This window comes from Oncorhynchus kisutch, linkage group LG1 (genome assembly GCF_002021735.2).
Source record: "Oncorhynchus kisutch isolate 150728-3 linkage group LG1, Okis_V2, whole genome shotgun sequence".
NCBI classification, from domain to species: Eukaryota; Metazoa; Chordata; class Actinopteri; order Salmoniformes; family Salmonidae; genus Oncorhynchus; species Oncorhynchus kisutch.
Window position 1 is genome coordinate 51,231,633 of NC_034174.2, and position 12,782 is coordinate 51,244,414.

The 12,782-nt window shown below is 39.6% G+C and overlaps 1 protein-coding gene across 2 annotated transcripts in view; it reads right to left on the reverse strand.

The window, feature by feature from the left end:
* LOC109867580 (copine-9-like) overlaps positions 1–12,782 on the reverse strand; it is a 224,315-nt gene that overhangs the window by 19,105 nt on the left and 192,428 nt on the right. The window lies entirely within an intron of this gene.

Consider the following 12,782-nt stretch of genomic DNA (forward strand, 5'->3'; position numbering starts at 1 on the left):
CATCGGAGAGAAAAAAAGAAAAATAATAAAGTGTTTGTGAAGTCAACGTCCATTTTTCCTCCAAGAGTTGCTAAGTATTTTATTTTCACATTGTCAGGGTAAATCAATCAAGACATGAGAACAAAAATAATCCATCAAACAATCTGACTGTTCTCAAAAGTACATTTATTGAGGACCAGCAACACAATTGATTAATTCTGTTACATTTTGGTTGGCAGACCAGTTCTGAGCGCAGTGGTCACACAATCTTTAATTGTGACATACACAGACACTGTTTTAATGGTGGAGGTTCGTGAAACATTATCTGTCTCCTGTCTGTACAGTCAGTGTCAAAACTCTTCCGGTAAGAACACCCATTGGGTTATTAAAGCCACTTCCTATATAGCACACGTGCAATACCAGTCAAAAGTTTGGACACACCTACTCATTCAAGGGCTTTCTTTATTTTTACTATTTTCTACATTGTAGAATAATAGTGAAGACATCAAAACTATGAAATAACACATATGGAATCATGTTGTAACCCAAACAGTGTTAAACTAATCAAAATATTTGAGATTCTTCAAAGTAGCCACCCTTTGCCTTGATGACAGCTCTGCACATTCTTGGCATTCTCTCAACCAGCTTCATGAGGTGGTCACCTGTAATGCATTTCAATTACCAGGTGTACCTTGTTAAAAGTTAATTTGTGGAATTTCTTTCCTTTTTAATGTGTTTGAGCCAACCAGTTCTGTTGTGACAAGATAGGGGTGGTATACAGAATATTGCCCTATTTCGTAAAAGACCAAGTCCATATTATGGCAAGAACAGCTCAAATAAGCAAAGAGAAATGACAGTCCATCATTACTTTAGGACATGAAGGTCAGTCAATCTGGAAATTGTCAAGAACTTTGAAAGTTTCTTCAAGTGCAGTTGCAAAAACCATCAAGAGCTATGATGTACCTAGCTCTCATTCGGGAAAGGAAGACCCAGAGTTACCTCTGCTGCAGAGGATAAGTTAATTAGAGTTAACTGCACCTCATATTGCAGCCCAAATAAATGCTTCACAGAGTTCAAATAGCATACACATCTCAACATCAACTGCTCAGAGACTCTGTCAATCAGGCCTTCATGGTCGATTTGCTGAAAATAAACCCCTTCTAAAGGACACCAATAAGAAGAAGAGACTTTCTTGGGACAAGAAACACGAGCAATGGACATTAGACTGTTGGGAATCTGTTCATTGGTCTGATGAGTCAACATTTGAGATTTATGGTTCCAAGAACCATGTCTTCCAACCGCAGAGTAGGTGAATGGATGATCTCCGCATGTGTGGTTCCCAAAGTGAACCATGGAGGAGGAGTTGTGATGGTGTGGGGGTGCTTTGCTGGGGACACTGTCTGTGATTTATTTAGAATTCAAGGCACACTTAACCAGCATGGTTACCACAGCATTCTGCAGCGATATGCCATCCCATCTGGCTTGGGCTTAGTGGGAATATAATTTGTTTTTCAACGGGACAATGACCCAACACACCTCCAGCCTGTGTAAGGGTTATTTGACCAAGAAGGAGAGTGATGGAGAGCTGCATCAGATGACCTGGGCTCCAAAATCACCTGACCGCAACCCAATTGAGATGGGTTGGGATGAGTTGGACCGCAGAGTGAAGGAAAAGCAGCCAACAAGTGCTTAGCATATGTGGGAACTCCTTCAAGACTGTTGGTATAGCATTCCTCATGAAGCTGGTTGAGAGAATGCCAAGAGTGTGCACAGCTATCATCAAGACAAAGGGTGGCTACTTTGAAGAATCTCAAATATAAAATATGATTTGATTTGTTTAACTCTTTTTTGGTTACTTGTTATTTCAGAGATTTGATGTATTCACTATTATTCTACAATGTAGAAAATAGTAAAAATAAAGAAAAACCCTTGAATAAGTAGGTGTGTCCAAACTTTTGACTGGTACTGTATATCGGCACTACGTAGTTTAGGGATCGGCCGTCGCCGTCGTTTGGGGATCAGGAAAAAGCTTTTGGGATCAGGGAAAAGCATCGTTTTGACATAGGGACGATCTAGTCATGTGAATATCGCATTTCACTGCTGCAATAGGTAACTAGCTGCTGCAGTCATAGTACATTATAAAAATATGATGTTATCAAATCAGGAAATTGATCTAGTTATAACTGATCTAAAGTTATTGAACACATTATGAACAAGTAGATAAGCCACCAGAGGGAATTCCTCGATTGGACCTGCCAAACTCTCCTTTAGCTAGCTAATTAGTGTTAGCTAATTAGCTACTGATGTAGGATCTTCATTTGAGCCAGTTTGCTACAGCAGGAAAATAATCCTGCAGCAACAGGGAATGTGAATTATTATGTGGTTTATAATATATTGACATTTTTGTAGGGGTTGATACATTTTTCGTTACAGAAAATCATGTCTGAAATGTTTAAGTGGAAATTACAATATTTAGAAGCTTTTTTTAAACTCAAATAGACTACAAGTTTGCATTTCCTGCTTGGCAGGAAAATTCTCAGCAATAAAAGAGTGATCAACTTAAGATCCTACATCTGTGGCTAAAGCTGTCTGGGTAACTTGCATGTCAGTTAAGATTTAATGAGCTTGTTCAGAATCATTCCATTTTTATCAAAGTAGCCCAATTTGTATTTACAAAAATGTAGACGTTAATGCCATAGTCACTACAATAAATCTAGCAAATCGCAAAGCCGGTATGTAGTTCTGTCATTGAGCTGTTCTTGTCTATTGATGTTCTGTATTATGTCATGTTTTCATGTTTTGTGGACCCCAGGAAGCGTAGCTGCTGCTTTTGCAACAGCTAAATGGGGATCCTAATAAAATACCAAATAACAAAGTTAAACTCTCTCCATTGAGCAGTAGACTGTATCATGATGACATCCAGATGGTTTATACCAATATTACAAGTTATTTCTCGTGTAGGCTGCTACGCTTCTCAAAATCAAATCAAATAGGATGGAACAAATTGTCCAAATTAGCTACCACCGGCGGCATGTGATACAGCTGCCAGGTGGGACGCAACTGCTGCCTAGTGAGAAGCAACTCACGTTGGCAAGCACTACTAGCCTCTTCGCTCTGGGATACCTCCTCCCACTGGGCACACCACATAATTTCAATGTGGATAATTGGGTAATATTTGGTAGCGATGTTTGTCATAACGTTGCCCTGTTGGTGAGGTTTATGATCCCCATAAATACCTTTCCCCATTTTCTCCACTCTACAGAATGGACTCTTGGAAGGCCTTTTGTTAACATAGCGGGAGTATGGTAACATCAAAAGGTTGGGAACGGAACAATTTTTCGGTAAGCCAACCAGTTGAAAGTATCCGTTGGTACTTAAAGAATATTATGTCAGAACAGGTGTTGTCTATGACATTATATCTGATGATAGGACCACATGAACTGTATCTTGGAAAGTCGACAGATTCACATGGAATTGTTGTGCAAGTAAAAATGTTAAATATGAAATTATTTGTGAAAAGATTAAATGTAATTTTAGCTTCTAAATGAGAGAATGTCGATGGCCATGTCGAAATGAATAGACATTGGTTGAGAACTATGAAACACGCCCTCCTCTCCCCCACTACAAAAGCCCATTGAGGAAAGTCAACCTTGTGTTCCCGACGACGTGAGGACTGGTGTCCATGAGTTTAAATTGGCGACCTGGAGGTGACGATCGCCACGCTACACCAGCCAGAATATAGCACAAGCTTAGTATGGCAACTTGGTATGAACTTTGAACTCTTATTCACTAAAGAAGTGATACATCCTAGATTTCGAGTTATTACCAGTAGCTGTAAACGTACATGGCCTAGGAAAGGACAGCCAATACAACGTATCCATTTTACCACAGAAACATTCTTCAAAGGACAAGGGCGATCTCTGCTGGGCAAACCAGCCTTCCATCTTCGACCAATCTATCGAAGCGCAGCTCAGAGTAAATATATTTCTTGCATTTTCCTTTTCTGAATGGGCGGTTACTTAGAATGCATAAGAATCTGTATTTATGATAGCATAGCTTCTCAAGGTCCGATAGAGACCCAATCCTTTTGTTCCTCAGTCTTCCCGTTCTTTCATTCAAAAGCCAACCCTCTTTCCTTGTGTAACCATCAGTCATATTGGTTTCGTCCGCTAGGGATGTTTTCTTTTATGACATAATTAGTAATCAATGTCTGATCCATCCTGTGTACATGTAATTCTGTGTGATTATTTAGGTATTTAGTAAATAAATAAATAAACCAAATGTTGTATTGCTGATTCAACTTGTTAGCCAGGGTTCATGAAGATAACCAAGAATTGTACGATGTTCAGATGAGACTGAATAAGATGATGATTAATAATTGACTGCTATTGAAATAAAAGATGACCAGATCTTTAAGAGTTTATTCGGAAGACAACAGCTCTAGAAACATTCTTCCTTGGTGCCCCGACTCCTAGTTAATTACATTTACATGATTAGTTTAATCAGGTAATATTAATTACAGAGAATTGATTTGATAAAATAGCATGCCATATATAATTTAATCCAGGGTAAAGACACGGCACGTTGATCAATGAGACTACAACCTACAGTATATTCACTCACTCAAAAAGACAGTGAAAAGTTAGTTAGATTTCCAATGCATTATCACTATGCTTTCAACCATCTAAAAGCACAACCAAATGCCAATAGAAAAACAATGTCTGATTTTTGGTTTAGTTGTCACCCAAATGTCTATCCCTGAGCTTTCAACCATTTAAAAGCACCCCAAGTTGAAATGGGAATACAATGTCAGATATTTTGCTTATTTCTACAAAATATGAATGTGCTATCACTGTACTGTACTTCATTTAATAGCAGAATGAAATGACCTGGATTGCAGTTGAGATTACAATATAAATACATGGTGTAAGTGATCAATGTTGTTGAATAGTCTGCACAGATTATTACAGCAATTGTGAAGATCTCCACATACCAGCGACAACCTATAGATGTTATTTTGAACATGCATTTATTTCATATCATTTCATATAAGCAGGGATAGTGAACGTGTCTGAAAGATTTTGGGTCATTATATATGAGCTGGGGATGAATGACTTTGGTGAATCCGCATCTAATGAATTGTTCTGCTCATTTATGAACTGAGCGAGAGCGAAGGACAGTATGTGAAGGTCCATCCGATTAATTGTTCTGTTCCTTTTATGAACAGAAGTTAAGGACCTTTGGTGAAACTAGTGAGAGTGAAAGTGTATGTGCCGGCTGTTCTTTAGTTGTTATTTTGTATCATGTCATGTTTTGCGTTTTATTCGGACCCTAGGAAGAGAAGCTGCTGTCTTAGCAGCAGCTAATGGGGATCCTAATAAAATACTGAATACTAAGAAGAAATGTATACAGTCGTGGCCAAATATATTGGCACCAAAGTATTTGGTCTCCAAAAATCATTATTTTACTGTTAAAATTACAGAACCTTTAAAAAAAAAATCTGATCTTATTATATCATTACAATCAGAAAGTAAACAGAAATGGCAATGACAAAATGATTGAAACCCTAGACTTAATATTTGGTAGCACAGCCTTTGGTCAAAATAACTGCAATCAAGCGCTTGAGCTTCCTGCACCTCTGTACTGGCAGATTGGCCCAATCCCCTTGTGCAAACTGCTCCAGTTCTCCCAGATTTGAAAGGTGCCTTCTCCCAACTGCTGTTTTCAGATCAAGTTTTCAATGGGATTCAATGCTGGCCAAATCAGAACAGTCCAGCGTTTAGTCTTACCATTCCTGGGGTCTTTTTGAAGTGTGTTTGGGGTCATTGTCCTGCTGGAAGACCCATGACCTTTGACGGAGACCCAGCTTTCTGACACCGGGTCCGACGTTTGCGCTCCAAAATGCCTTGGTAGTTGAAACTGTGAAAACTTTCTCCACCATTAAGATAATCCTTCGCTGCAATCTTCCATCTAGTTTTTGGTGAAAACGGGAACATCAACATCTCTGGAGATGGACTTGTAACCTTGAGATTGTCCATGCTTGGCTACAATCTTGTGTCTGACCTCAGATAATTATCTAGTTGTCTTTCTTTTCGCCATGCTCATTGCAGTACACACAGTGACATAAAACAGGAGAATGAGTCCTTTTCTTTATTCAAACTGGTTGAATGAGTGATTTTTATATTGCAGGAGTTCAATTCCAAAGTAAAGGAGAATCACCTGCTTGAAATCTTATTATTTCTAACTATTTCTAGAAGGTGCCAGTAATATTGTCTGGGCCATTTTAGGAATACTTTGTGGAATAAGTTAACATTTAGTAAATTCATCAGATTTGGGGTTTTTGTTCAACTGCAAACCAAAGATACACAAATGTGGACACCAAAATATTTTTTCATTTCAAAATGTTTCTGCGGTCGACATCACCGGTCTTCTAGCCATCATTGATCCATTTTTCATTTAAAATTGGTTTTGTATTGTCTTCCTACACACCTGGTTTCAATCCCATTCATTACCTGTTGTGTATTTAACCCTCTGTTTCCCCTCATGTCTTTGTCAGAGATTGTTTGTTATTCAGTGTTGTTTTGTATTGGTGCGCGACGGGTCCTCGTACCCACTTTGTTTATTGTTACATTTAGTGTTTGGAGTATGTTTCGTTTATTGTTATTAAATAACTCGATTACACTCAGTTTGATTATCCTGCGCCTGACTTCCCTGCCACCTATGCACACGACTCTGACACATTTTGAGGTTGAATGATACATTCGTTTGTAAGATAGATGTAAGATATTTACTGTATTACAAAAGTAATATTGAATTGTGTTTGGTTCACAACACAACCAAATATCAACATTTAAAAGAAAAACTATGTATTGCTTGGATAGTTTCATCTGAGCCACTGGATTAGTCTGTCCTTAATTCTAGTTTGTCTACAATTGAATAACTGATATGATTTTTGGTTGAGATGGAGAAATGAATCCAACATACAGCTGTATCAATTAATAATTTGTAGACAAAACTAGAATTAAAGTTAGTGGCAAAGATTGAACTATCCAAGAAGAAGATCCTTCTAATGATGATATTTGGTTGCGTTGCCAACCAAATACAATTCAACATCATTAAATATCATTACATTTGAGCTGGAAACCCTAGGAGCTGGAAACCAGAGCTGTTTCCAGAGCTGGAAACCCGAGGCCTATTTTATTGTCTATTTTTAGTAGAATTCTGGGTTGGATCAATAACTGTTGATGACTTTGCAAATGCTACTTAAGCCTAAATAGCACCATTGATTATATAGTATACGAGTGATAAAGTATGGTCACATTTAATTTGCTCTGTTAAACCTACCCTTTGGAATGTCTTTGACATCAACAGTTAATCTATATCGTTTTTTTAAGTGGAGATCCTCTCAACAATCATTCTCACGATAGCACATTGGTAACAGTCAATGACAAATATCATAGCAGGGCTGGGCTTGGGCTGGGCTTGGTTAAAACCCTGGATAGGAGACCAACAGGATATGTGTGGACAGATCAATTCTCCTGTAGGAGGTGCTGCACAGCAGATAGATATTTTTTTCTGATAGTAGATATAACGTTAAAGATCTGGCATTGTTTTAAAGGTATAAATTCAACATATTTTATGCAAGGTTTGAGAGAAGTAAGCTTTTTGTGCGTATGGAACATTTTTGGGATATTTGATTTCAGCTCCTGAAACATGGGACCAATACTTCACATGTAGCGTTTATGTTTTTGTTCAGTATATATTTCAGTAAAGTTATAGTTCACATTACACATTACACATTACATTACTTTTGGATTCTAATCATATTACGAATCATATTATAATGCTCCCATAAATGTCATGCTGATGTTCATGTTCATGTCATTGTCACCAAAAAAAATATTCTAATGTAATTGCTAGTAGAATAACCACAATGTTACAATGCAAATGTCATGGTTACATTTTTTTTTAATGTCATTTTGGAACTAAACCTCCTTTGCACTGAAGTGCTTTGTAACACTTTTGCTTAGTTGTTTCGGTGTGCTGGCCCTCAACATCAGCTCTGTAATCAAATTATTCCCATAGTACGCTTCTGCAGGCGTGGAGGAATCATTGTCTCGTTTGAAGAGGCTATGCTGTCTGCATTTTCAATCTCTTGCTTGCTTCTCAAAAGTGGTTTGCGCTGTGTCAACTGCATGCGCAAGTAGCCTGGCTAGCTACTGTCCCATTGAGAAGATTCAGACAAATTACAAGACAGACTCGATCCTCTCAATCCGTATATGAAGTGAGACACATTTGCAGAAATACTAAAAGTGAGAAAAAAAATTATAGTTCCGAAACGTTTTCCATGTTCTAGTATCGAAGAAGTACAGACGTTTTGGTATACCGTCCAACACTAGTATTTTCCACGTTGAAACAACTTTTATTCAACCAGTTTGTGTGCAGTGGGCTGTCTCCAGGAGCAAGAATCTCAATGCACTGCTTGTCATTACGTTAGCTAATTGGAATGTCATGGTGACATCCAGATGCTAAGCAAAATGTATATAAATGTATTTTACAAGTTTTAACTAGTGCAATGCTGCTTTTGTTGCCAGCTAGCAAGTGTAAACTAGCTGGCTGGAAAGGGTTCATCAGACGACTGACTAAACTCACTAAACCGAATCCATTCGTCTCCACTCGACTCTCAGCAACATTTGGCACCAGTAATTTTTGGCACCAGCTATACGGCGTGTCCGTATAGCCTCTTCAGTAATTGACATTGGTTTATTGTATTATAAACAGAGGGCATCCGTATAGGAAAAATTAACAACATTGGGGAATCAGCAGGTAGAGACTATGTATCCCCAATGTCTGCAAAGGAGAGTTTTACAATGCATTTCCTCTGATGAATTACAGACAGAGGCCCTGTTAGTAAAAGGTCCCTATGTTATGTCTCAGCTACGTAAGAACATTGTGAATTTCCAGTAGTCACAACATAGGGTAGCAGGTAGACTAGTGTTTAGAGTGTTGGACTAGTAAGTGAAAGGTTGCAAGATCAAATCCCCGAGCTGACAAGGTTCTGCCCAAGGCAGTTAACCCACAGTTCCTAGGCTGTCATTGAAAATAAGAATTTGTTATTAACTGACTATAGTCTTTGTAAGTCTGTGTGCTTTCTGGGTTGGAGCTAAAGCCTGTATCAGACAATAAAGAGCATCACTGCTAAAGAGTTGAAAAGACATGTCACTACAAGTGAATGGCATTCAGCCAACATAAAAGACAGTATGAATCTGCTTCAACCCCTGTCCAGACAGGAGAAGAGAGTGTTCTTCAGGCAATATTCTTTATTAAAGTTCCTACAAAAAACAAGTGAACAGCAGTCTGACCTTTCTCCTTCTCTCTGAAGAGAAATGTAATTGAAAGGAGGAAGCAATCACCTTAAAAGAAGTGAACTCGTCTGCAAAAGATGAGAGACCTGACTGCATGACCAATCCATTTGTTGAAGCAGTTTGTAGTTCCCACAGACAGAGCCGTAGCAAAGTACAATAAACTTTTCTTTGATACTTTGATTAAATAAGAAGAGAGATACTCACCGCTCATCTAAAATATCTTACAGTTGCGGGCACTAAAGTTAGGTTGTGTTGCGGTATTGGCAGATGCACAATGCATGTGCAACATGATGCTCCGCCACCTCGACATGACAGTTTGTCTAAAAACTGAAGCATAACTAGCCAAGAAGACAACACTGGCACAATGTTGTGAAATATTTGTGATTGATATATTGGCTTAATTTTTTTTTCTTAACTTTCGATTCCAGGTAGAACCTTTGTCTTGTTTGAGGGTACATCGTTGGGTGAAAAAAAGTGTTCTACCTGGAACCAAAAAGGGTTATTCTACAGGAACAGCAAAATAACCTTTATGACATTTTTCCTCAAAGAGTAAGAGTTCATATCAAAGGCGAATGAGATTCCACAACCAATACACTTGACAACGTTAAAGGAAAGGTTTTCAGCCGAGAGGTACGTTTTCAGGTTGTTAAGATACAGGACTGTTTCGCTAGCACAAACTGGAATATAAACCAGGATTCATATTATAACATTCAGGAGTTTACAACATCAGTCACCGGCTTCATTAATAAGTGCATCGACGTAGTCGTTCCCACAGTGACAGAAGGTGCAGTTGAAGTCGGAAGTTTACCATTAGGCTGGATATATTAAAACTCATTTTTAAACCACTATACACATTTCTTGTTAACAAACTATAGTTTTGGCATGTCGGTTAAGACATCTACTTTGTGCATGACACAAGTTATTTTTCCAACAATTGTTTACAGACAGATTATTTCACTTATAATTCACTGTATCACAATTTCAGTGGGTCAGAAGTTTACATATACTAAATTGGCTGTTCCTTTAAACGGCTTGGAAAATTCCAGAAAATGATGTCATGGCTTCGGATAGATGTCAGAAGCTTCGGATAGGCTAATTGACATCAATTGGTTCATCCTTGGAATTTCCAAACACCTGAAGGTACCACTTTCATCTGTACAAACAATAGTATGCAAGTATAAACACCATGGGACCACGCAACTGTCATACCGCTCAGGAAGGAGACATGTTCTATCTCCTAGAGATGAACATACTTTGGTGTGAAAAGTGCAAATCAATCCCAGAACAACAGCAAAGGGCCTTGTGAAGAAGCAGGAGGAAACAGGTACAAAAATATCAATATCCACAGTAAAACGAGTCCTATATCAACATAACCTGAAAGGCCGCTCAGCAAGGAATAAGCGACATTGAGACATCCCCCATAGACTAGCTTGCCTGCCCCGGTCTGCTAACTGCTAGCTTGCCTGCCCCGGTCTGCTAACTGCTAGCCCCTACTAACTGCTTGCTTGCTAACCCCGTCTGCTAACTGCTAGCTTGTTTAGCCCCGGCCTACTAACTGTTAGCGTGTTAGCATCGGCCTGCTAACTGTCTGAATCACCGTGTCCCCAGTCAGCCCAACCACTCACTGGACCCATATGTTCACTTGGCTACGCATGCCTCTCTCTAATATCAATATGCTGTGTCCATTACTGTCCTGGTTAGTGATTACTGTCTTATTTCACTGTAGAGCCTAAAGCCCTGCTCAATATACCCTAACCAACCATGTTGTTCCACCTCCTACATATGCGATGACATCACCTGGTTTAAACATCTCTAGAGACTATATTGTTATGGGTGTAAGATGGCACAGTGATGCCATCTGTTGGTAAATGTTCATTACTGCAACTCTTGTGTTTTACCGGGGTGCTTGAGATACCCGGATGTGTTGTCATGTACTGAACAAGACTGGTTACTCGCATCAATGCCTCTGTTTCGTCATTTAACATTCAAACATATATCTCTCTCATCATTACTCAATGCCTAGGTTTACCTTTGTCTGTTCACTATGCCTTGAATCTATGCTATCGTGCCCAGAAACCTGCTACTTTTACTCTCTGTTCCGAACGTGCTAGACGGCCAGTTCGTATAGCATTTAGCCGTACCCTTATCCTACTTCTCTTCTGTTCCTCTGGGGATGCAGAGGTTATTCCAGGTCCTGCAGTGTCTAGCTCCACTCCCACTCCCCAGCTGCTCTCATTTATTGACTTCGGTAACCTTAAAAGCCTTGGTTTCTTGCATGTTAACATTACAAGCCTACTCCCTAAGTTTGTTTTACTCACTGCTTTAGCACACTCTGCCAACTCGGATGTCTTAGACATGTCTGAATCCTGGCTTAGGAAAACCACCAAAAACCCTACCCTAATACAGAACGCTGCAGGCTATCAAAGTCTGTACCCAAAAAATACGAGCTTCTACTTCCAGAAACAAGTCTCTCACTGTTGCCGCTTGCTATAGACCTACCTCTGCCCCCAGCTGTGCCCTTGATACCATATTTGAATTGATTTCCCCCATCTATCTTCTGAGCTCGTGCTACTGGGTGACCTAAACTGGGACATGCTTAACTCCCCAGCCATCCTACAATCCAAGCTTGATGCCCTCAATGTCCCACAAATTATCAATGAACCTACCAGGTTCAACTCCAAATCCGTAAACACGGGCACCCTCCTAGATGTCATCCTAACTAACTCGCCCTCCAAATACACCTCTGCTGTTTTCAATCAAGATCTCAGCGATCACTGCCTGATTGCCTGCATCCGTAATGGGTCTGCGACCAAACGTCCATCCCTCATCACTGTCAAACGCTCCCTAAAACACTTCTGCGAGCAGGCCTTTCTAATCGACCTGGCCGGGATATCCTGGAATGACATCGACCTCATCGATGATGCCTGGCTATTCTTTAAAAGTGCCTTCCTCACCAACTTAAATAAGCATGCCCCATTCAAAAAATGTAGAACTAGGAATAGATATAGTCCTTGGTTCACTCCAGACCTGTCTGCCCTTGACCAGCACAAAATCATCCTGTGGCGTTCTGCGTTAGCATCAAATAGCCCCCGTGGTATGCAACTTTTCAGGGAAGTTAGGAACAAATATACACAGGCAGTTAGAAAAGCTGGCTTTTTCAAACAGAAATTTACATCCTGTAGTACTAACTCAAAAATGTTCTGGGACACTGTAAAGTCCTTGGAGAATAAGGGCACCTCCTCCCAGCTGCCCACTGCTCTGCGGCTAGGAAACACTGCCACCACCGATAAATCCACTATAATTGAGAATTTCAATAAGCATTTCTCTAATCCGCCAATCGCCCCCACCATATCTCCTTCACCCAAATCCAGATAGCTGATGTTCTGAAAGAGCTGCAAAATCTGGACCCCTACAAATCAGCCGGGCGAGACAATCTGG